Below are 24,218 nucleotides of genomic sequence, written 5' to 3'. Positions count from 1 at the left end.
ATTTTATCCAGTATTGTATGTGGATGTCACCTAAAGGCGTTTTTTTTGACCTCCTGATGAAACAGCGGCCGAGCGGTAAAGTCGCTGAACACTGGTAGTTCGGTCCGAGGTTCGAATCCCGCGAACGGGCTGGCTGCATGGGCGGTTTCGTGGTTTTCCGTTTTCCCCATGTGTAACGTGTATGCGAGCCAGTTTTCCTTAAGTCCTCCACGAAGACATTCCTCCCCTTAGGCAAATAGCCCTAGTGTCCTTTGTCATAATTAAATAAATCAAAAACTCTTGATGAAACCAGTCTTTCCTTTCATCTCATATCTTCAAAATCTTTAGCCTCTAAAGACTGATAAAGGCTCTGACGAAATACTTCGTTAACTTTCTAAGGAAAACCAGCTGTCATACACGGTACACATGAGAAAATCCACGAAAACGCCCATGCAACCAGCCCGTTTACCGGGATTCGAACCCCGCTCTTAAACCTCGGACCGAACTACCAGTGTTCAGCGACTTTACCGCTCGGCCGTTTGTGAGCCTTTATGAAATGGAAGGCGATAACTTTATTTAAAATAATTGTCAGAAATATCAAGATATTTCGAAAAGTTGGATACTTTTTAATATACTTGTAGAATGCCTAAAGAAAAAGATCAAGAATAAAGTAGAATGCCTGAAGAAAAGGAGAAGAAAAAATAAATTTTTGCCTAAAATTTAGTATTAGTATTTTTTTTTTAAATTTAAAACCATTTAATCTTATATGTGATTCTTGCGATTTCAAAAATAAAATATTTGACTAAAATATGAATAACATTTTAAGAAACCAAATGTAGGATAAAATTGTGTAAAGCAATGGGCACAATCATAAAACTGTTTAAAGCAGTGTATGCAAGTCATCCTAAGTTAAAATGTCGGTTATACATCTCTCTTATTTATATATATCTTTTCTGAACGGAACATCGAAAGGTGTGTTAACTGTGCTTTACTGTATTTTCTCTTTTAATATATGCAGTTTTCAAACGCATCTTAATCTGGGTTACAAAGCATTCTTCCGAAAGAAACACGATTCAAATAAATAAAATCAAATTCTGGAAAATTTATATTAATAAATATATTTAAAATGCTCAGTTCGAAGGAATAAATAGAAAATTTAACAATTATCTGAAGAGACAATGCAACACAATTAAAATAAAAGTATAAAAATTTAAAAATTACCTAAAATAATAATCACTATGACAAAAAATATATATAAAGAAAAATTATTTGAAAAAAAAAATAAACGCTGCACCTTTATTTACACAGTTCGAATAGGTAAATAGAAATTTTTAAAACAGTTATTCGAAAAAAAAAAAAAAAAAAAAGGAAAAAAAACGCGTGCAACTTAAACAATTAAAATGAAATTCAAAAAAGAAAATATTACTTAAAAGAATAAGTTATAATTAAAAATATAATATAAAGAATATTATTTGGAAAAAATGAACAATGGTCACTTTTTTTGCTCTTTCGGGAAAGGAAACTAGGTTGCCATATTTTAAGAAGTTCGCCAACTGAAAATAAAATGCCAACATAAATTTGTGAATTTCTCCGTAAATTTCGCTCCAAATTTTACAAAATTTCATATTTAGGCGTAATTTGAGTTGTAGAATCGAAATATGTAAAAAACTTGGTATGTTATTTCAGAAAAAAAGTCCGATTTTGTGTCAAAATACCTATGTTAGAATAGTGCTATATATAAATCTAATATATATCCTAAGTCGCGCTTTCGAGACATGAAGAACGCAATTTTAATTTTGTCAATCGGTCTAATAGAACGGGAGATATAGAACTGTCCTTTTTTTTTTTTTTTTTTTTTTTTTTTTTTTTTTTTTGAGCAGTTTACATAAGAATTGAAATATACCAAATTTCGAGCACGATAATCTCCAAAGTGAACCTGAAACAGTGAGTGTGAAAATGGCTGAACCAATGAAACATTGCAAGCTGCAGTCCAGTTTCATTTTACACTTATAGAATAGTCTGGATTCATAAGTGCCTTCCAGTTGTCCCATGAGTAATACATGTAAAGAAGGCAGTTTCGTTAATATGTCCTCCCAGAAGACATTTATTAAGAAAGAGGACATTTGCCTTGACGAATCAACCGACATGAAGCGCAACAGTAAGTGGACGAAAGAATAAGGACGCTGAAAAATGGAATTCCGTCCAAATTCAAATCCCAGCGAACGGGCAGTCATGCAAATTGTTCATTCGCTGAGATTTGAAATCTGTCCTTCGTGGTTTCCCTCATGTGTATACTTAAAACGAGCAAATTTCCCTATACAGCTTATAAGGTTTATATTATTTTTACTAACAGTTATTTTAATTTGTAAGCCTTTTCTGCCACTCTGGCGTTTCCTCAGCAGGATGTAAATGAGTTAAGTTAAACGAGAGGGTATCTAAACATCTAAACTGAAGTAGCAAAATGATTAGTCAAAGCATCTTTCCGCTATCGTGTATACATGTTGTTACTTCTGCCTGCTGCTTGAAGTTTGAATTTCGGCTTGGCATTCTTGCTGCTGAAATTATTATTATCTCGTCGGTGTAAGTTTTTGAGCCAACCTGCTAAGTTAAATTAATTTGTTCAGTTTTGAACTACTAATTTCTTAAATTTAGTTTGCTACCATTATCTCCAAGTTCCTCACCACAAGTAGATGGTGAAATTGTAAGCACGTAAGAACGTGCAGTCTGCCTGAGTTCAATAAATTCAGGGTTTTTTACGGCCTTCCTCTGTTGTATTCATCTTCTAGTCCAAGCGAGAAGACGCTAAACAGACTTTCAAGTAGATCTAGTAGCAATGTATATGTTAGCCAAGACCAGATCTTCCAAGCGTTAATGTTCTGATCCATTATCAGCTAATTTAATCTAATCCGAACCCCTTTAGTTCAGTCACCTACAAGAATCAATAGTGAGGCTGCTGCACAGGTTGCCTGCCATGTTGTTTGGTGTTTTGAAGTGTGATTCTTAAATTGCTTATTTTACTGTGTGTTTTGATTTTTACTTGGTGAAAGTGCTCTTACATGATTGCTTACGAGTTCCGGTTTATGGAAAAGTGCTACTTTGTGCATGATATTGGATTTCTACAAGGTTTGAAGAAGTTTAAAATTTCAAGTCCACGTAGCAGCTCATTTGCATACGGTAGTGCTGTTTTCAGTCACTTTAGTATTAAAAGTCCGTGCAAATGGTATTTTTTTACCGTGCTTTTAATCTAAATGCTTGATTTTATGCTTGTACAAGTTTATGTTAAATTCTGGCTGCTATTTTAAAACTTTTGGATACTCTTAGTTACATGTTTCGAAGATAGGCTTAGCGTCTCATTGCAAGTTATTTGAATTATATATATATATATATAAAAAAAAGAGAAAATTTTGGTGCTCCATCAACTGAAGACTTTTCGCCCATTGAAGAAGAGGTGAACAAATTTTTGGTGCACCAAAATCTAAGCTTTCGTGCCCGTTGGGTAACTTTTTGAATTCTTGCGCTAGAACTCTACTTTTTGCTTTAAAAATTACATTATCATTTATGCTGTAGGATTTTACTGTCTGTTTGAGTGCTTTGTATTATAGAAAGTTTTTATTCTGTTTTAAGATATTGACTTCATGAAATTTTGATTTTATAATATAGTCCCCTTATCGTAGTGCTTTACCAAGATTTAAGAAGTGTAAAATATGTCTCTATTAACGAAAAAAGATAGTCTTAGTCAAAGTTATTGAGAACCTGAACAAGATGTTGGAAAGCCCGATATTTTAGGAGTAATTCAGGGTCTTTTCGACACATTGAAACTATGAGAGATAAACGAATTGCCAAGAATATCATACATGATTTATCTTCTGGCCTGACATTTATTGCTAAATGGATAGAGAGATGTTCTACAAATGAAATTGACTTTGATAATTCCAGAAGGAGAGATTAAGGAATGAGCCAGGTCTTAGAGGAGATTAGAGAGATTAAGGACCTGATTTCAATAAGAAATGCTGATGGAGCAGCTGGTGAGTGTAAGATGGAGGAGGAGGAGGTAAGAGTAATTGCAGAAAAAGAGAATAAAGATATGGCAAAAAAGATTAAAAGGGATAGAAGAAAAGATAACGAAATTTTACTTAGCCCAATTGATAAACAGATTGATATTTACGATGAAATAACCCATCAGCTGGATCCTGGTAGATTGGGTATTGGAGTGGTCAATTCGTTTACTCGAAAGAACGGAGATGTAATCGTAAAATTAAAGGATAAGTACGAGGTTGCTATTCTGGAGAAGGCTATTCTAAAAGAAGAGAAATTGAAAACTATTGTAAGGCCCAGAAAATAAAAATTTATTAAACCTAAGATCATTTTATATAATGTGGGAGATCATGTTGAGGATGGAGATATTATGAAGAAATTGAAAGAAGAATGTCATTGTTCTGGAGAATGTGCCAGAGCGCTGTTGCGAATTCCTGCCAAGGAGAAAGGTGTTACCGTATTTATGTTATTTCCTCAGATTGCCAAAGCACAGTTCTCGAAGAAGAGAGATTGGCACTCGGTTGGTAATCTTACGCCGCGCGTCTCTACCTGAACCCTAAGAGATGCTCTAAATGCCTACGTTTTCGGCATACTAGAAAAAATTGCAAATTTGAATTACGTTGTTCAACTTGCTCTCTTAATCATGAGAAAAAAGATTGTAAAAATGAAAATCTTGGTTGCGGTAATTGTTTAGAGTATAACGAGAGATACGGTACTAACTATGATTGTGCTCACGATTCCTTTTCATGCTCTTGTCCGGTTTATAAAGAAGTTAGATTTTGTCTAACTTCTGTCTTTAAACTTTGTAACTTCTGTCTTCTGTCTTCTTTGTCTAACTTTTGACATTTGATCTCTGTTTTATTGAACAGTTGCACTGCGATGGGGACTTAAATATTGTAATTTTTTATTTTTGTTTATTTTGTCTGAATGCTGTTCCTGCTCAAGATTGTTCTAGAAAGAGTGAATGCTCCGATTCCCTCCCGGTTGCGAGTAACTACATTTTGTATATAGCTGTTTTTACTTGTATATAGAAATTTTAATTTTGAATTGGAGTTTTAACTATAAATAGAGATTTGCATATTAGCTAATGAATTTTATTGTATACTGTTTTATTTTGATCTATATCATCTTAAATTATATTGATTTTACTATGAAGATTTTAAACATTAACCTCAATCATTGTGCTGTTGCATCTGCCCAGCTTACATGCTTAGAAAAGATTATACAATACATGCCTGATATCCTGACATTTCGGGAGCCTTATTATATTGGGGACAACCTGGCATATCAGAAAAATGAATGGAGATCAGTGAACGTCAAAAACGGCAGGTCTGCTATTATTATTACCAATACGAATATAAATTTCTATGTCAATTATGTTTCTGACATTATTACTTGTATTACCTGTGTCAAACAAGGGGAAATGTTCTCTATTATCTCGGTCTACTTTTCTCCTGCGGAAAATATCAGTGAACACTTAATTCAATTGGAGAACTTGTTGAGAGATTTTAACAATAGTTTTTTAATTCTTGGTGATTTTAACTCAAAACATTTTAATTGGGGGGCCTCTATTGTTGATAAACGGGGTGTTTTAACTACGGAATTTATTTTACAGTTGGAGTTGATTCTTTTTAATGAAAGTGATTCACCGCCTACTTTCGTTTCTCCTCTTGGAACAGGCTGGGCAGACCTGGTTCTGGGCTCAGGTGACTTAAGCATGGAAAATATTAATATGGAGATTCTAGACTGTGAATCTTTGAGTGACCATCGCTATGTTTCAGTCAATTTGGATAGTAATTATGAATCGACAGAAAGTCGTGTTATCTACTCTAGACATAAAGGAAGAGTTAGGAGGTTCATAAAGGGTCTACTTCCATTTTTTCAGGATTTGGAGGATAATATTAACAACTGTCAAGATGCTGAGGAGTTGAATAAAATCATTTTTGATATGGAATTGCGTATTCAGAGGGAAATGGCAAGAAGATTAGTTGTGAAAACCAGGAGAAAAGACAATGATGTTACATGGTGGACTCCGACTCTTCAGAAATTGAAACGTCAGGTTAGAGCCTTTAGGAAAAGCAGTCAGGTTCCGGGTCTGTCAGACTCCTTGAGATTAACACGGAAAGTCAATTATTAAAAATACTTGGCATTATACAAAAAGACCATAAAAAGGACAAAGTACGAATTTAGGCAGAGATTATTTTTGCGAAGCCAAGAATATTATGATCAATTCTACAAAATTGCCGCAGGGAAAAGGAGAAAAAAGACCATCTTCTATAAAAGTCAGGAAGATATCACATTGGAAGACCACTGTAGAGGACTTGTAAAAGACATTGAATTTGGATGAAAACTTTAGTGACACTGAGTTTGAAAGTATTCTACATGAATCCCAGGTTAATAAAGAAAAGGACTTTATATACACTGAAATTGATATTGCTATTGCCTCTTTTCGTGAAAAAATTGCCCCTGGGCTGGACGGGATCGGGGTTACTATTGTTAAGACATTATATTCATCCTGCCCTTCCTTATTGCTATTTCTTTACAATAAATGTCTGAATCTGAATATATTTCCTAAGGCATGGAAAACTGGAGAGCTGATTCTTATACCAAAAACAAATGATAAATTAAGACCGATATGTTTACTGAATATTATGGGTAAGTTACTTGAAAAACTGATAACTAATAGACTTCAATTTGTTATTTATAGCAAAAATTATATCTCAGACTCTCAATATGGCTTTCGTAAGGGCAGAAGTGCAGATCTTGCGCTTTATAAAGTAGTTGAAGAAATAAGATGTAAACGAATACTTTATCATGTGGCCCTGATCTCGTTTGATGTCCAGGGTGCATTCAACACAGTAAAATGGTCTTCTGTTTTGTACACATTAAAGAAACTTGATGTTTCAAGTCAAATGTTTGTCACAGTCAAGGATTACTTCAGAGACAGGTATTTGGTCTACAAGGGAGAACTTAGAGAATTCAACATTAAATATGCCATGAATAAAGGTTGTCCCCTGGGCTCCTGTAGCGCTCCCCTGTTCTGGGGTCTTATTGTAAATAATTTGCTCAAGGATGTAAATATACCTAATATTTCCACTTATTGTTACGTAGACGACTTATTATTTTTAATCTATGATGTTTCTTTGGATAAAATTGAGTCTCATTTCAGGAAATTGGGTCGCGTTCTAATTAGTTGGACTAAAGAAGAAAATATTTTATTTAACATGGATAAAACTTGTGGAATTTTTTTCCCAAAAGAAGGGAAAAAAGTAAGGAATCCAAGACTTAAATTTCTTGGCAAAAACATCAAATTTTATAGTACAATTAAATATCTGGGTGTCACACTGGATGAAAAACTGACTTTTATAGCACATTTTAAGAATATCCATAGAGCAACCGACAAGATCTTAAATTTCTACAGGACTCAATTTAACGTTAATACTTTACAGGTCAAGAGTGATATTCTGAAAAATCTGTATGACAATGTTATTATACCTAAGATTATGTACGGTATCGGAGCTTGGGGCCGCCGGGCAGGGGAGCTTGTCAGGTTGAGAACTAAGCTTGATTCAATACAAAGAGGATGGCTTATGATTATCACTAGATGCTTTAGAACAGTTTCATCTGAAGTCGTATGTATTTTGGCCGAGGTTCGCCCTCTCTCCATTCATTATAAATTTTTCTACAGTAAATTCCTATTACAATATTCAATAGAAATCTCTCTTATTCTGGATGGAATCCAGGTTGAAAGCAACGCATTTGCCCAAATTGACAATAATTCGATTCATCCAAGACAGAGACATGGTATTTTATTTGATTGCAATGTATTGCCTACCAGCGAATATGAAATCTATACCGATGGGTCCGGTTTCGAGGGAGGTGTGGGATGTGCGTTTGTCATATATTTTTATGGTTTGGAGATCCAGAGATCCATTATCAAAAATACATACTGGATAAACATAATTCAGTTTATCAATCAGAGCTATACGCCATTTATAAAGCCTTGGAATGGATTAAATCCGATTTGATCTATAAATATACAGTTCATATATACTCGGATGCCTATTCAGCACTCGTCGCCCTCTCTCGGTCGGACCATAAAAATGATATCATGAATAAAATTAAAAATGATTATATGAATTTAAAATATAAAATGTCAATCAATATTCATTGGGTAAAGGCCCATATTGGTATCATTGGGAATGAGAAGGTGGATTCCCTGGCAAAGGAGGCTGCCCTGGGGGATGGGATCTCTGAAGGTGATCTACAACATTCTAAAAAAGTTACAATTATCAAAATGAAAGATCACATGTATAAAACCTGGTCTGATCAATGGAATGTGTCTCCTAGAAGATCAGAGGCCTTGTCAAATATAATAATTAAAAAGAATATGCCTATATTTTGCGATAAAGACTATAATCAATTAGTAACAGGGCATGGACGCTACCTATGTACTTACACAGATTCCACCTCCAGGGGGTAAATTTATGCCTTAAATGTGATACTGCTGGTGACAGCATTCATTTTATTGAAAGTTGTACACTCACCGGGGGGAGGGGGGTAAGAGCCTTACATGGAATCGGAAGTGTAAGAGAAATGATTCAAAATTATAAAAAAGGAGTAAAATTTGCACAAGACATTATGAAAGTTGTAGGGTTTATATTTATTTTAACTAACATTTATTTTAAGTTTAAACTATCTTTCCTGTCAAGCCTTACTTTCCCCTAGAACTGCTAATGCCAGAATATGTAAATTTGAGTAGAACGCGCAAGGATTCAAATTATCAGCGGAAGTATTATGATTTAAATAGAAGGAAACGAGTTCGGTGAGAGAGTTATTCTTACTTAGCGAGCGCGGAGGTAGTTAGCGAGAATTGAAGAACCCCGCGTTGCGGCCTATGTGCTTGGCGGGAAGTAGTGGAAATTGTTCCAGTGAGCTTCAAGTCTGCTGAATTAGCAGCGGTATTGTAAAACACGGTGAGTTAGTTATTTTAGAGAGCCTCGTAGTTAGAATCTTGTCTTTATTTTCTTTTCAGGTTATTATTTTTATTTTGACTGCCAAATTGGCACAGTTTGTAAGCGTCAAGAGAACGCAATTGTAATTCATTACGTTGAATAAAAAGGGACTTAAACCCTTTACAAGACTCTGTGGTTTATACAAGCTTTCACAGTCACCCTTGGTTGCGTGCAAGTTAGAGGCGCGCAACGTTATATTGGCGCCCGAACACTTATCGAACTGAAATGGCCGAAAACTGGATGGAAGCCGCTGGACAACACCAAGAAATGACAACTCAGTTAGAAGGATTTGGATACCTGGTCCAGACTTTGAGAGCATCAATCAAGCCAAACGTCTATTTCGACGGAAAAAATTCGGTGTCCGTATTTTTAGAAGGTATAGAAAACCACTTTCAGCTCTACCCTGTGCCTGAAAGACAAAAAGTTGCCATCGCCACATCAGCACTAAGAGGACAGGCCGCGCTATGGTGGAAAAACATAGGAAAATTTCTTCTAGGTGAATTTGGAAGCCCGACGTATACATTTGAAAATCAAAAAATCGTTAGTAAAGGCCTTCCCCATAGTGAAAGATCGCGCACGGCTGGAAGCCGAACTATATAGTTTCTATCAACGGGATACAGCACAATTGACGGACTTTATTTTACGAAAAATCAAGCTAACGGATATGCTGTATGGGAAAAAACCCGATGCGGAGATTATTGAAATAATATTACCAAGATTGTTACCCGCTGTCCAAGACTACTTTGAAATTAGAAACCCAAGAACATTGCAGGAACTCTTCGAATTGGCGGTGAAGTTTCAAAATCGCAGAATCGCGGAAAGAGCGAGAGGGGAAACATATTCTCAAAGTACCCGAAGGAAGGAGGAAACCAGAAACGGAAATCGCTCATATGGGGGAAAGAACTATCAAGCTAACGCATCGAAACTCGAAGGTCAAGGCCCAAAAAGAAAATCTGAAAATAAGCATCCGCGTACCCAGAAGACACAGATTGAAAGGAAAGCTTTAAACGACTAGAGGAGCCTGTGAAAGGGAGGGTCCAGACCCCGGAAGTTTAAAAAAAACCCCTCAAATAGACATTTAAATACAGTCATCGTAAAAAACTCACAGCTACCAATTATACAAGTCCTGGTTGGCGATGTACCAGTAGAAGCCCTCATCGATACAGGAGCAGAAGGAAATTTCATGAGTGAAAAGTTCTTCAAAAAGAATTTTTATAGGATACGACTCTTTAAAACCAGAAATACGGAAATTATAGCGGCGCAAGGAAAAACATGTCACTGCATCGGGAAAGTATCATTAAACGTACAGGTAAAAGAGGAAAATCTCAAAGTATTAATTTTTGTGGTGAAACACCTGCAACACTCTCTTATTTTAGGTATGGACTTTTTAAGGGCCGCGAGGGCCAAATTAAATTTCCAAGATAGTTCCGTGGTGTTGGAGATGGACCAGAGGGTGGTGGAACCTGTGGAGACACCTGAATTGGACCTTAGCCATCTGAATGACCAGGAAAGTAAAGCAATACAGCAAGTGGTGAGTAATTTTTCTCATTTGTTTTCAGAAAAACCAGGAAACTGCCAGATCGTGACTCACAAGATTCAATTAAGTGCCGAAAAACCTTGTAGGACTAAACCGTATCGCTATGATAAACAAAAAGACTTAATCATCGAAGAACATATTCAGGAGATGTTAAAGAATAAAATAATAACGCCCATAAATAGTGAGTACGCGAGTCCAGTCGTACTATGTAGGAAAAAGAACGAGTTTCCTCCTTCAGATAAAAGGGCTTGGAGGTTTGCTATCGATTATAGAAAACTAAATAGTATCACTAAATTTCCAGTTTACCCTTTGCCGGTTATAGACGAGATCATTAGACAGATCAAATCGACAAGATATATGTCTACTTTGGACTTAACGTCTGGCTACTATCAAATAGCTATGAGACCCGAAGATATACACAAAACCGCGTTTATAACAAAATCGGGCACTTATGCATTTTTACGCATGCCCTTTGGGTTGTGTGGGGCCCCATCAACTTTCCAGAGAGCTATGGACATTGTTCTAAAGCCTGTCCTAGGAAAATCAACTTTAATTTATCTAGATGATATAATTATAACGAGTAGTACGTTGGAACAACACATTAATGACCTCGAACAAGTTTTTAAATTATTAAAAGAGGCCGGTCTTACAATTAACGCCTCAAAATGCAAGTTCGCAACTAAAGAACTTAAATATCTCGGTTATAAAATTTCGCAAAAGGGTATAGAAACGCAAGATTCAAAAATAAAAGCTATTAAGAATTTCCCACCGCCCAACACCGCCAAGAAACTTTTGTCTTTCCTTGGATTATGTTCTTATTATCGATCTTTCATAAAAGATTTCGCTAATATTGTTGAACCACTCTTAGTAATCAAAAGAAAAAAGAGTAAATTTACGTGGACAGCGGAAGCTAACACAGCTTTTGAAAGATTAAAAGAAGCGCTTATTAATGCCCCTGTTTTAAAATTCCCTGAGGGGGACGAAAACCTGGAAATTGCGGCAGATGCGTCAGACTATGCGGTGGGCGCGATTCTTATGCAAAATAACCATCCGCTGGCATTTTTTAGTAAAACATTGAATCAGACACAAAGGAATTATACAGCTACAGAAAGAGAAACATTAGCCGTATTAATGGCTGTACACAAATTTCGAGTTTATTTCGGCAAATCGCCAGTAACAGTCTTTTCGGATCATGCGGCTGTTGGTAGACTTTACTCGGGAAAAAACCTAACGCCCAGGTTAATAAGATAGGCTTTAAAACTCCAAGAATATAATATCACAATAAAATATAAACCGGGTAAGGAAAACAATGTAGCTGACGCACTTTCTCGTATAAAACTGGACGATGAAGGAAATGAACTCAAATGCGCTGTGTTGACTTCAAAAATTTTAGATTCCAGAGAAACAATTATTGCTGAATTGAAAGCTGATCCTGAATTTGGAAGTATCTATGCATATTTGAAAGACCCCGAAAGCTTTGAGAACACAGATATCGATGCGATAAGAAATAGAGCAAAAAACTATGAAATAATAGATAATTTATTATTCTATACGAAAACAACAAACGAAAATCTTGAGTATAAGCCAATCATCCCAGCCTCGCTTCGATTAAGCATTTTGAGGGAGTTGCACGAAAAAAAAACAGCGGGCCACCTCGGGGTCAGAAAGACTATAAAAAGGGTACGCGAGGCGGTATATTTCCCGCAATTATACAAAATAGTAACGGCGTATGTCAGGTCCTGCAATCAATGTCAGTTAATAAATGATATTAATTACAGCCCGGCTGGGTACTTAAATAGCATTCGCGCTACATTTCCGAATGAAATTTTAGGAATAGATCTCCTTGGTCCCTTCCCCCAGAGCGAGTTAAATAAAAATCGTTTTCTTTTAGTAATAGTAGATCATTTTTCAAAATGGATAGAAATTGTTCCACTTAAACGCGCGTCAGCCAAAACAGTCGCAGATGCATTCTTACACAGATACATTTTAAAATACGGTGCACCGATAAAAGTCATTAGCGATAACGGAAAACAGTTCATTAGTCAAATATTTGAAAACATATGCAATGGACTTGGCATACGCCAAATCAAAATGGTTCCGTATAGACCACAGGCTAACATAGCAGAAAGAGTTAATAAAAACATAGTAAAAATAATTCGCAGTTACGTGAGCACACATCACAAGCGCTGGGATGGCTACATAAATGAATTAGCTTATGCTTTAAGAACGGCACATCATGATACTACGGGAAAAACTCCAGCAGAATTATTTTTAGGCAGAAAGTTAATTACGCCTTTAGATAAATTATTCTTTGTGCAACAAAGAGAGCAGGAGTTAAACAAAAAGCCGTGCAAAATCTAATTGATCAGGCGCTTAAAACCTCGGATACGGCAAGAAATAGGCAGAAAATTTATTATGATAGAAAACGCCGTGAAGCAGATTTTAAAGTTGGGGATAAAGTATTGAAGCGGAAATTTTCTTTATCAAGTGCCCCAGACAATTTTATGGCAAAGCTAGCTCCAAAGTTTGAAGGCCCCTATGTAATTCAGGAAATCAAAGGGGTAGTATTATATCTTAAGAACGACAGAGGGGAAATCTGTAAAGCAAGTCCCGACCAGGTGGAAGAATACTATAATCCAAATGATTTTGAAATCCTTAAAAGTTTCTTGCAGGACTCAAGTCTAAACGAAATAGAAGGGCCAGAGACTGCAACAACTATTCCACCACCCAAGAAACGGAGAACTGAAGAGAGACCTAGCACTTCTACAACCCGGACGTCGGTATCAAAAAGAAAAAATGATTTTCAAACTCCGGCGTTTAAGAAAAACAAAAATACAGATGAACCGGGTAAAGAAACCGTGGTAAAGACGAAAACACCACCTACAAAGGATGGCAGGAGAAATTACACATCAAGGAGAACGCACACACGGCCACAGAGTCAGGTGCCAGCAAGGCTCCGTTCCGGAAACTGAAACGCCAACAGGAGGCACAAAAATACGACGAACAGAAGAAATTCAAGAAGGACTCCAGACCGGAGGACGTCACGACCAGCCGTCCCAGGCAGAAACGCAAAGGCCAACAACCAGACGATTACTCCGTCAAGAGGCCAGCATGTAGAGGACGCAAAAGAAAAAGCAACGGGGACGACACTCGGAGATCAATAAGGAGAAGATTGACATCCATGAAACCTCTAACTTGGGATCAATTTTGCCAAAAACGGATGACGGAATTTCAAGCATCGAAAACTCAAAGATAAGTTAAAACCTTCTATAAATATTTTTCTCTTTTGTTCCGAAATGTTATGCATAAGTACGAAGTTCTATGTTTTGACGAAAGTCAATATGTCTCGGTTGAGACTTAGTTTTGTTTTACTTTATTTAGCTAAGGCAAAAGTATTATTTTCTTTAAGTGTAAAAGCTAAAAACAAGCATTTTCTGTTGGTCGAAAGACTAATTCTGTTATGTTAAAGCCAAAATTTGGCCGGAGATAAAAATAACTTCGTATTCTTGTACTAATAAGAATTTTAGTTTCAGTGCCGCCAGTTTGGCGAAGAATGAGTAAAGTAAAAATTTATTTTCTCTTATTCATTTTATGGTAAATTGTAAAAAGCATATCTATTAAAAATTTGTAAATGTATGTAAATACTTGAAGGTTATGTAAAAGTAGAATTTAGTCTAGAAGCATAAAATTGTAGATGCTAAAAGTGAATGCTTAAAAGCAATGAAGTCAAAATTTAAGTAGTAAATTGTAGATAAAGTCATGCTTTAGAGCGATAGCCTGCATGTTTAAAGATGAATGAGGGGGAAGTTAGAATGAATGTGTTTTGTAGGGTTCTCCACCTACATTTGAATTTTTAAGAATATTAAAGTAGCTCGTTGAGTTGTAGAATGTCGAGTAAGGTGTGTCTATTTGGTTGTTGAATTCTAACAAATCATGGTGGTTAGGGGAAGTGTTGTACGACTAAAACACGAATATTCCCGTTTGACACCACACACGGTGGAGAGCCAGGGTAAAGTTAAATTAATGCTTGAAAAATTGAATGAATGTGAAGTGAGCAATAACTAAGAAAAACGAATCGTTTAAAAACAAAAATTTATTGTGTCAAGAAAGTGTAAATTATAATGTATGTAGAAAGATACTGATACTTATTCCTTCCAGATGCTGGAAGGAAAGACCAAGATTGATTGATGAAGTCCAGGAAAAGTTGCTGTAAGAAGAAAGCTTTGTAACGAGTAACAGAATTTTAATATATAATTGTTACATAAGATTTTTTTTTTGTGTAAACGAGGCTTTCGTTAGTTAGTTCAGAATTAGATAAACTTACAACAGGTCGTTTGTAGGACCTGCTTCCAAGTTTTCCAAATTCTGGAAGCGGCAAATGTAGGGTTTATATTTATTTTAACTAACATTTATTTTAAGTTTAAACTATCTTTTCTGTCAAGCCTTACTTTCCCCTGGAACTGCCAATGCCAGAATATGTAAATTTGAGTAGAACGCGCAAGGATTCAAATTATCAGCGGAAGTATTATGATTTAAATAGAAGGAAACGAGTTCGGTGAGAGAGTTATTCTTACTTAGCGAGCGCGGAGGTAGTTAGCGAGAATTGAAGAACCCCGCGTTGCGGCTATGTGCTTGGCGGGAAGTAGTGGAAATTGTTCCAGTGAGCTTCAAGTCTGCTGAATTAGCAGCGGTATTGTAAAACACGGTGAGTTAGTTATTTTAGAGAGCCTCGTAGTTAGAATCTTGTCTTTATTTTCTTTTCAGGTTATTATTTTTATTTTGACTGCCAAATTGGCACAGTTTGTAAGCGTCAAGAGAACGCAATTGTAATTCATTACGTTGAATAAAAAGGGACTTAAACCCTTTACAAGACTCTGTGGTTTATACAAGCTTTCACAGTCACCCTTGGTTGCGTGCAAGTTAGAGGCGCGCAACGTTATAAAGTCATCAATTCTCATAAACATGTCATCGGTATCTCTGATTGATCGAGCTAACATACTGAAAGCGTTCAATTTATGGAAATTACCCTTAAAGGGAGAGAAAGACTTTATATGCATAGGTCCAGGGACAGCTTAAGTGTTTTTGTGTTTTTATGTGCCGTGTTATTCTTTTTAGTATAGTAACCTAATTTTCTTTTCTTTCTGTTAAGCTGCTAATTTTTTTTTTTTTTTTTTTTTTTTTTTTTTTTTTTTTGGCGTTTGTTGTTGGAGGGGTTGCGTCCGCTTTTCTTCATAAGGTTCAACAAACCAGGCGGAAGGGCTGCGCCCGTATAAAACAAAACAAAACAAAACAAAACAAAATAACAATCAATAGTTGTCAATATAATGCTGCAAGAGAAATATTACGCAATAATGTAGTTGATAGGTATCTAGGTAGACTGTATTAGGCTTCTGAAAAGTCCTATCATCCAATTGCCCTGAAATGACAACTAAAAAAGTCGTTTCATTATGAATAACTGGTTGGAAGTAGAATACAGATAAAGAAGACTACCATTTGAGATGACAGCAACGTTAATGAAATGAACTTGAAAGATGATAGCGATGATAGACTGCTATAATAACATTTTGACACTTTTGACAGCTATGATGGACTGAAATTTGGGTAGAAAAATCCAAACGTTTCTCTCTGATATGCTCCTAAAGGAAGGAAGGCAATTTTGACAATTTTAATAGTTTATTGTTTAGTATAATCTTCTCGTATCTCGTTGGAGAACAGAAGATAATCACTTGGAGTTACATCTAGGCTGTAAGGGTCTGGTCAAGCTCCTTAAACCTCATTTCTGTTTCCATATTGCACTGATATGTTGCTGTTTCTGAACTGCAGAAAGAAATCGGGGTTCAGAAGCCTAATACAGTCTATTTAGAAATCATCTTGCAGAAACATGGTAAAAATGTTTATGCAGAACACACAAAGTAGTTGTTTTAGAGAGGTCCAATCTTGTTTATGTTTTTTCCTTGACCTTTAAAGCAAAGTAGTTGTTTTAGAGAAATCTAATCTTGTTTTTGTTTCCTTGACTTTTAAAGCAAAGTAGCTATTTTAGACAGATCCATTCTTGCTTATGTTTCCTAGATTTTAATTCTCCTATCACTCAGTAATTTGTTGCTGCGTGGGCAATATTTTCTCATGTCAGTTCATCTAATGGTCGACTTTAGTTACATGAGTTATTTTCTAAGAATTCCTAGTCCATACAAAATTGTTTTATCCGTTTACTCATTGTAAAATACGAAGGGGAAGGATGACCATACACATAAGACCTTCTTTAACCAAAAATGTATTTACAAAATAATAAAATTTCAGAGTAAACTAGCGTTTCACGATATTTATCGAACAGTCAGAAAAGAACACACACAATTTCTCTAACGAAACTCATTCATTTAGTACTTCCAATGCATGAGTGCAAGAGGACCTTATTTCGAAACAATTTTTATATATGAAACCTAAAGCATTTGTTTTTACCTATGTATACGTTACTTAACAGTTATATTGTATCCAGATGGACATTTAAAATTAAAAAAAATAAGTGTAAACGAGCACAAAAATCAGCGTAGAAATGTTTAACAGGAAACAGAGTGTGAGGCTTCTACGGTAAGCTGGACAGTATAAAGGATGGATTGTAATTATTTTCAGTGGCGTCAGGTCATCTAAAGTGAAGGGAGAACAAAGTTCCTGATGCGTAAGTGGTATTCGTTCGACGCCGACGAAATAAATAATTCAGACACTATTGTGCTGTTCAAGAGCCTCCTAGATTACGTGATTAAGGTTGTGTTTCAGGCCATAGAATGGAGTAGACTGCAAATGTATCAATGGAGGTAAAAGGAATGATGCCCAGTGTATCCATGTCCTGGAAGAAAGAACGTTATTCATTTTTTATCCATTTAGTGTTTGGAAACAATGAGTTCGCTGAATGGGACACCTTAACGACAAACTGTTTACTTCGATTTTTAAACAAGTAGTTTGTTTCTCAGAACAGTTAGGAGAAAGCAATGCTTCGCACTCGCTGGATATCTGTTTCTTCGAAACTTTTAGAATAAAACTGGAATAGAAAAAGACTTATATTTTAAAAACGTGTTTCTGTTTACATCGAGATCTTAAGGTTCATTTTAGCTTAGCCCGGGAAATAGCGTACCATAATAACACAGTAGTGGCAGTTCAGAATTTGTTCTTTGCGAAATGTATTTCAAAACCCTTAAACTATTTTAAGTTTAGCTAGTACATGAGAATATGAGTTACAGTAATAACTTGACTTGAATTCTCTTTATATTTAAACAATTTTGTTGCAGAAGATTGCTTGTCTAGATTTTAATATTTTCTATCAGTTTCAGGTATAAAACATTCTTTTGACTAATTCTATTAAAATCTGTGCGCGTCTGTCTATTTGTTTGCGGCATCATCTCTTCCAAAAGTGGGGAGTTGAGTTTCAAGAGAGGTACTCCCGGATTCCAATAATTCGTGGGAAGCCATTTTGACCACTCTAATTTTCGTACGACTTTAATCAGCTGGGATATTAATTAAAAACTCTGAAACCTCCAATTTTCGCCCTCATTTTTCCGAGTGGCAACAGTTTTGCACGCTGGAGATATAAATATGCTTTATTTCGAAAAGTGTTGCCACTGCTCACTTTCAAATCGTTCAGATCGTACAGTTTATTAACAAAAATTTATAAGTAAAAAAAAAAAAAAAATATGAAATAAAAATAGCATTGCCTAATTAATTAAATATATTATTTCGGATTGCATTAAATACATTATTCTGGATTTCAAAAATTCGTGGAAAGCCATTTCGACCATTCTCATCTTCGTATGACTTTAATCAGCTGATATTAATTAAAAACTCTGTAAACGCTAATTTTCGCATTCATTTTTCCGAGTGGCAACAGTCTCAAACGTTGGAGATAAAAATCTGCTTTATTTCGAAAAGTGTTGCCACTGCTCGCTGCCAAATAGTAGAGTTTGTTAATAAAAAATTTGTAAGTTTTAAAAAATAGGAAATAAAAATAGGATTGGCGAACATTAAATATATTATTATTATTATATAAGGTCATATACTGCCATTGAAGAAAGCACGCGATTGTATGTGAGGTCACTGTACGCCGAAAATTTGTCGTGAATGTCAGCATTTTAAATAAATAACTGCTGTTGGCAACTTTTTTGTTTCAGGCTAGGATAACTGACTGCCACTTTAATTCTTTTATCGATATTGAGAAAAAGTTGTTATGTTACGTTAAATTTAAATCGTGACATCATACGTATTAACCTTAAGTGTCAAAAGTTTTTGTTTCCTGGTTTGGCAACAAAAATTATTTACGAATTTGTTGTTGCTTGGAAAGAATAAACTGATTTCATTCCTACCGAAAATGTTATTATGCATTCCACGTAATAATGTTGTACAGGTGCACGTAATTAGAAATTTTGTTTTAGGCCGCAGCCCGCTCACCTGGCCTAGCCGATAGTATTAGACTAACATAAGTTATTTTCCTGGAATTTTTAATTTTAGATCTCAGGCCTTTTTTTTTTTTTTTTTTTTCCAGTTAGTTTATTGTTATATATCTCTTTTTAAATTATTTTTGCACACTAGTTAAATCCATGCGTTTAAATATATAACACTATTTTATGAACTCCTTGTAATTTCTCGATTTTTGAATAGCATTAAATGTCCATAATGAAACATGTTCTCTTCAAATGACAGGCAGGACAGGACAGGAACAAGTACACCACGCCATCGCCATTGACATATGACAGTGCTCCGCAACTGGTGTGCCATGAGTAGGATATAGGTGTGCCGCAATGAAATACATGTATTTGACATTTTGCAATTTTTTATTATGTATTTAATACACAATGACAATTTTTTTCCCTTAATAATGTCTATTTTAAATGTTTTTATATATTTCACTGTTGTGTGGTTGTGTGTGTGATTGTAAGTGTGTCAGCATTTGAATTTTTTCGGCACTTCCTTGATAACTCGGAACTCTTTGGTGTGCCACGAAATTCCAGAAAGATTTTTTGTGCGTCGCAGGTGAGAAAAGGTTGCGGAGCACTGACATATGACATACTTCTAAACCACTTAAAATCTCCCTGCACGTAGAATTCACAGAAATGTGAACGGCAAATGCAGATTTTCAAAATACGCACGTAACTTCAAGGAGCTCAGTGCCATTACGTCTGATGATTGAAACTGTGGCGAAAAGGTGATAATAAATATTGTCAGAAGATTATCAGATTCAATCAATCGCATCGCTCTACTCGACGTTAGGAGAGGGTACGTCGAGAGGAATTCGAAAAGAAGTTTTCAAATGATGGTTTTTTATTTCTAGCGATTCGAGATCAACCATGAAAGCGTCTATCTTTCACTGTATCAACAGTATTTATTTTCAAACATTTACAGACATTTAAATGCATACGGTGAATGAATTTCTTGCGATAATGAACTTGAATGAATTCTTTGACACTGGCTCTGAGATTAATGATGTTTTGCGTTAAGCATTTGCAGAGATATCAGTTTCGAGTCTTTGAAACACAGAATGGATACTGTTGAATTTTTGTTTAGCAGGTTTTCGGCTTGTTTGCCGAATCTTTGTTTTGTAGCACATGCTTACATTACTTTTGAATGTATGATTTTTAAAGTTCAGTGACCTATAAATTATACTTATCAAAATAAAACGCTGAACTCTTTTAGACAGACAGATCTCGCTTGCTTTATTTTAGAACTCCTGCCTGTCTGCGTTAAATAATGCACAGATGTAAAGAGAGAAAAAAATGGACCAGTAAAATTGCAATTAACGAAAGCGTAGACTTAAATATCATACGATTTCGTTTAACCGAGTACACCGATACCTGGTTTAATCAAAAGAGTAAACTAAAATTAAAGCAATAAGCCCATTTTCCCAATCTCTTACTTTTTTAAGTGAGTGTGGTTTTATTTTCTAATTATTCAGAAGTAATTCTATATTTTATAATGTAAACTAGTGAACATTTTATTATCTGCATTCAAAAACTCTGGTCTATGATATCCGTATTCCGTATATAATCTTTAAACACTGCTTGCTTTCCACTGATGGATTATGGCAATTAAAATGTGCTCTGTTTTAAAAACAAATCCTAGGAATTAATAAATAGCCAAAAATGTAAACACAAAAAACTTCAATTAATTATGTAAAAACACCTGTTGTTGTTTTTGTGACTAATTTCGCTTGTCTGATACCAGAAGCTCACGAAACTCATCGTGGCAAGGAGGCGAAATTGCGACTGTCGTTGGCAACAGCCTTGGGCACAGCACAGGTGACAATAAGGCTTTGTTCAATTTCGCCTTTAGTTTTCAAGAAGGGCACCCCGGGGATCGCCCACCGCTCTTCTCCTACCACAACTTCTCGAGAGGACTTTTGGCTCGTCACATATTTAGAGTGCATGCTATACAGACACTATACATTTACAAACATCCATGCCCGCTCCGGGATGCGTAATGGCAGACCGCACATTGAGTTGAACAACGTTAAGCAAATTTCGCTTACTGCGCATGCTTGATGGTGTACCTTTGGCGCGGGAAGAAATATTGGCGACTAAGCGACCCTACGCTAGCTTATTCGTGATCACCATGGCTGTCGAGTGTGTTCGAATGATGTTTACAACTGTAATGTTGTGGAACTTTGCTTATTAGTTATTTTAACGTCCATACCGATTGCACTTCCTTATTTTTCTAATATATATTTCATTTTTCATTGTAATTTGTCAATAACATTACATTTAATATTTGTTAACATATGTTCGTAATAATTCGTTATTTAAATGTAATTTGTTTACATGTTATAATTCAGTAATTGTAAACTGGAGTATCTCGCTTAGTTTTTTAGCGTATATTCGCGCTTTTATTTTCTCATTTCAAAAAATTTAATAACTAGCATTAAGGAATTGTAAAATTTCTTCAGTGTTATTTGCAAGCACTTGTTATATTAATCAGTGTTTCTTTATGTATGTACGAATGAAACGTATGGTAAATCCTGAATTGTTTTTAGTGCTTAAAAGTATAATGAATAAATTTTCAACTAATATATCCTAAACTTCAGTCTTCTGAACGAAAATTTGTACAGTTCCAAAGGAATGTGCAGAATTTCATAGGTATTATATTTTACATTTTGAATGCAAACACTGCTTCACATTACTTCGCAATAATTTCAGCTTTCTAGTTGTTTGAGCAGTACAGCAAAAAATAGTATTTTAACGCAGTAATTAATTTACATTTACATTATACTCTACGAAGATTTAAACGCCAGATTTGTTTACAATCAGATGGCGGTACATCTACCATACACTGTATTTATCTTCTTTTCAAATCGCGCCAACATAATAATTACGCCAAATTGTTTCCTGGGCATGCGCAGTATGCGACATTCGTTTAACACTGTTCAACTCAATGTGCGGTCTGCCATTACGCCTCCGGGATTCGAACCCGGAGCTACGGAAAGCAGAGTCACTATACCGCTTGAGCGGCGAAAAAATCTTAACAATCCAAGTTTTGTCATTTTATCAGAAATGGCAAGTTTTGTTGTTTATGAACGAGAAAGAAAAGCAGAAATCCCACTTATCTGACTGCTGTAATAATTTTTCTTAAATTACGAATGCATATAACTTTCCGTAGTATGATTGAAATACATACATACATTTAAAATGGAAGTTTATGTTATTTTATTTTATGTCTATATATATATATATATATATTTTGTACAGAGTTGCCACTGCTCGCTTTGAAATCGTTAAGTTTGTAAATAAAATATTCATTAAAGTTTTACAAAATGTGAAATAGATAATCAAACAAATTCGAAATTCGGGCTTCCAGGTGCCTATATTCGGATGGAGGAGTAAGTTATTCAAAAATTGATGCCTCTAGGTGCCGCTGTTTTTTCACAATGCTAGAAATTTACATATATTCATGCAAATGTTTCATTATTCAATTTCTTTAAATATAATACAGGTGACAGGCGAGAGCAGGTCCGGACACCCGGACGGCTTACATAGACTAGTCGGGTATCGTCCGGATCCCGCAACTGTCTGAAGCTACACTCCGAAAACAATACAACGGCAAAGTACATGGCCATACAAGGGCAAAATATAGATTTTTTCTGCATGCGAAATTAAACATTTTCCTGGCTACGTCGCATGTTAACACATTGCTACACATACTCGCTACAATATACATTTCATAATATGCATTACGTTGATCATTGCACTGTACTTAAGGCACATTTACAACTCAATACTACACTTAATACACTATATATTCTTTGCAACATATTACGCTGAACATTATTCTTGACAATTTAATATAGATTCTGAACAATGTAATTGTTTAAATAAAACATAACTGGATTATATAATACATAACTTCGTTACATATAACAGACTTAAATAAATAACTTGATACAACAGATAAATAAATTAAGAGCTCTTAAATAAAGAGCAAAATTGCACATTACAAACAAATTACACATTTTGCACACAGAAATCCTCTTTGTTTACTTTGTGCTGTACTTATAATATACAAAATACAGATTTAAGGACACAGTACAGCCCATATTACTTTTGATTAAATAACATGTTAAAAGTTAACTGTGGCATAAATTTTGCTGTATTCTTAAAACATACCAAAAATAATTTTGTAATTAAACATTCTACTGGTTACATTGCACCTTAACATACTGCTATATATAAAACACTCAATACACTAAAATTTTTATAATACATATTACATTGAACACTGCACTATATTTAGGACACCTTACAAAACTCATTTCTACACTTAATGCACTGTGTGTATTGGCTACATATTACATTGAACATTACTATTGATTAAATAATATAGGCAGTGGTAGTAACTCTTTTTTATATACAACATAATTCTTAATACAAAAAGCTTATAAAAAACACTGTTAGAAATACACACTGAGGGAAAAAAATTACAGATTAAATTAATTGCAGTTAAAAAATTACATGTGCTAGATACATTAAATACCGTATTTACCATGCTCTATACATTTCATAATATGCACGTTAACACACTGCTATATATAAATTACTCAATACACTAAAATTTACAGAATGGAATAATATTTACATACATATAACTCCTATAATAATTACTACTATAATATTTACATTCCGTGCTCTTGAATACATTAAGTTGTAGTACTACAGTTATAATTATTACGCTTCCTGCGGCTCAAAGCATAGCTCTGCATGCTACGAGCACTTACACATTTTACCAAAGTACTATACACAGAGTGCTGTACAATACATTATTCACAGTACGCTGCACAATATTCTATTTATAAAATGCACATGCTTACAATATTGCACCCATGCATTAATATGCTCATTACAATAATTAAACTATTTACATTTGGATAATATTAAATCATATTTACATTTGTTTTTCGTGTTCCCAGCCTAATGTTACTCTGCGTACTGACTCAAGATGGGCTTCTTGCAGAGGCCACTAGAAACCAGTGTGCATTGATGCTTTGAATCTCTGCGAAATTTAAGTCTGTTATTGTGGGCTGCATAATTCTAATCTTAGTGCTTCAAGTTTGTTCATAATGCTCTTGAGCTTCTTGAGATAGGTCGGCTGCTTAATGAAGAAGCGTTTATAAGCAATGCCAGTAT

The 24,218-nt window shown here is 35.0% G+C and overlaps 1 protein-coding gene across 3 annotated transcripts in view; it reads right to left on the bottom strand.

The window, feature by feature from the left end:
* Window positions 1-24,218, bottom strand: part of LOC118187679 (cGMP-specific 3',5'-cyclic phosphodiesterase-like) — an 883,923-nt gene that overhangs the window by 400,089 nt on the left and 459,616 nt on the right. The gene's annotated exons all lie outside the window — the stretch shown is intronic.

The sequence above is a fragment of the Stegodyphus dumicola genome, chromosome 5 (genome assembly GCF_044657685.1).
Source record: "Stegodyphus dumicola isolate Sdum_Otavi_A_Nest chromosome 5, ASM4465768v1".
NCBI lineage: Eukaryota > Metazoa > Arthropoda > Arachnida > Araneae > Eresidae > Stegodyphus > Stegodyphus dumicola.
This window is presented reverse-complemented; position numbering and strand designations above follow the sequence as displayed.